This window comes from Nerophis lumbriciformis, linkage group LG01, assembly GCF_033978685.3.
Source record: "Nerophis lumbriciformis linkage group LG01, RoL_Nlum_v2.1, whole genome shotgun sequence".
Classification (NCBI taxonomy): domain Eukaryota; kingdom Metazoa; phylum Chordata; class Actinopteri; order Syngnathiformes; family Syngnathidae; genus Nerophis; species Nerophis lumbriciformis.
Window position 1 is genome coordinate 28,602,501 of NC_084548.2, and position 2,500 is coordinate 28,605,000.

The 2,500-nt window shown below is 36.8% G+C and overlaps 1 protein-coding gene across 1 annotated transcript in view; it reads left to right on the forward strand.

The window, feature by feature from the left end:
- The window catches only part of vangl1 (VANGL planar cell polarity protein 1), a 104,566-nt gene that overhangs the window by 63,658 nt on the left and 38,408 nt on the right, over positions 1 to 2,500 (forward strand). The window lies entirely within an intron of this gene.

Here is a 2,500-nt window from a genome sequence, read left to right on the forward strand (position 1 = left end):
AAAATATTCCCATGTGGGCTATACTTGTAAAATCATTGCATGATACATTAAAAATTAAAACAACTTCAGATTCTTTTAGTTGTTTTACTTTGGCCAAAAATAGAACAAGCACATTCTGAAAAATCCAAAGACATGCACCTGGGGATTGGTTGATTGGCAACACTAAATTGGCCCTAGTGTGTGAATGTAAGTGTGAATGTTGTCTGTCTATCTGTGTTGGCCCTGTGATGAGGTGGCGACTTGTCCAGGGTGTACCCCGCCTTCCGTCTGATTGTAGCTGAGATAGGCTCCAGCGCCCCCCGGGACCCCGAAGGGAATAAGCGTTTGAAAATGGATGGATGGATGGACATTCTGAAAATGTACAAACAATCTTCTAGGTAAAACACTTCAAGTAGAATGAAAATTCTGAGGAAAAAATTGGTGCAGTTTCAAAAACATAATTAGGGAACACAATGAACCCGGTCTTTGTCTTAGTGTATTTACAAACCTATTAAACTTTAAGCACTTCATTTTTAGCTTTCTCATGTTGGCAGTTTACCATTAAAGACATGTTTGCAAAAGCAACCGAATGTTTCCTCTAACGCCACATTGGTGAAATTTGCAACTGCCACAACACATTAATTTAATATCATTCAAATATTACAAATATAATATAGACAAAACAATTATCAAAATGACCTTAGCCGAAATCAAGGTAACATAACTACAAACTTAACCAATGTGAACATGGTAGATTTAAGCATAAAATAAAATGGAACAAACAACAAATGTAGAAACACACAATTTTACAATGGAGTTCAGGGTGTGCATCATGCTGTCAACCAATTGCAAGTGCTGCATGGAACTCTACTTCAAAGATGATGGTCATGTTGACTTAAGTCTTTGCATCTTACTGTTGAGTGGATAATTTACAGTGAAAGAATGTATTGTGTGTCGCTACTGCATCAGTCTGCCGCCATATGCTGCCAGCCACAACATGAGCAGCTGATTGCTTGTACCTGCACTGATTTCTTCTTCTTTGCCACAGAGGCAGCCAATCCAGTGGGCGCTTAAAACCAGCTGACACATAATTTTTAAACATTGTCATGTGTGACGTGGGTTACACTAGAATTGCTGTTGCGACATCCATTGGACACATTGAGAACAGCAGTTTATTTCTTTAAAAAATCGCAGCTCATTTTTTTACTTAGCAAACTCATCTTGCAGACCGCGGCCCGGATTAAACCTGCACGGCCCGCGGTTTAGAGCTCAAGAAATGTGGTTACAAGTTAAAACGAGGTGACATGGTGAATGTACTTATCTGGGTTAAGACAGGCCATCTGCTACACCCCCCATCCCCCACACACCACCACCACCCTCAGACCAAGCTTAGTTGTTACAACTCACACTACATGCTCAGAAATCATGCATGTCAATGAACAATGCTGACATGGATTATATAATATATTGTTTTACAAATTACAAATATAAGGTAAGCTATTGTTCGTTATCGTATAGTAAATTGTGTTTGTTGGTTTGCATTTACAAGGTTTGTCTTGCTGTACCGTATTTTTATATATTTACATCATTTTTTACCAACAGCTAATGACGCGAGCATTTTAATATATAGTATACTAATATCCTTGTTTCTAATGGTCAGCTGTTAATATGTTAAATCTAGGTGTAATTAATAGCAAGTGCCAACATTTATGTCAAGGTAAGAAACGGGTACCAAAGTGCAAAAAGTGAAAATACATATTTGACAAATATTAAAATACCTCTGCAGTCTGTTTGTGCTGATCACGCCGTAAAAAAAATGTTTGAGCTGTGAATATTATTATATAATTCTAGTATACATTTGTTGACCAGTGATGTCAGACCCCCCCCCTCCCCCCCATTTGTGCAAATCTCTTTAAACTTGTCTTGTGTTACAGTTGTGCTAGTTACTAATTTAATAAAAAATGTGTGCTATTATTGTTGTGACAGTATTAACTAATATTATTCAGATGCAGTTATAAAGCAGTGATGAAAATATACCTTCTCTAAAAAGACTTGACAAGGAAACTGTCTTGTATGTCATCATTAGGTAAAATTTCAATCATTTAAACATTATGCTTGACTAGAATAAATGACAAATTTTGAGAGATTTTTACTTGCGGGTGGTCTGGTGACTACAGGTATGCGATACCACTAAATTCCTTTATTGATCCAAAACTCAGAGCATTTCTTTTGCATGCTTAAAAAAATCATTGTATTCAATGTTTTGGTTCAACATGAGGTGTTTAACGAGGTTTGTTTCTTACTGTTTTTGACAAATATCAAGCAAAGCGTCTTAGCTGCACACATACCGGTAGCTCCATTTACGATAAGCCATCATTCTGTCAGATCAACTGACCGACAGTGTGCTGCTTTGTTTATACATTACACACTTACTCAGGCAGAAGAAAAAGTTACTTTCCACTATTTTCCTCTTAATGATATACATGACCTCAATTCACTGAAGTATCAAAGTATTACATTT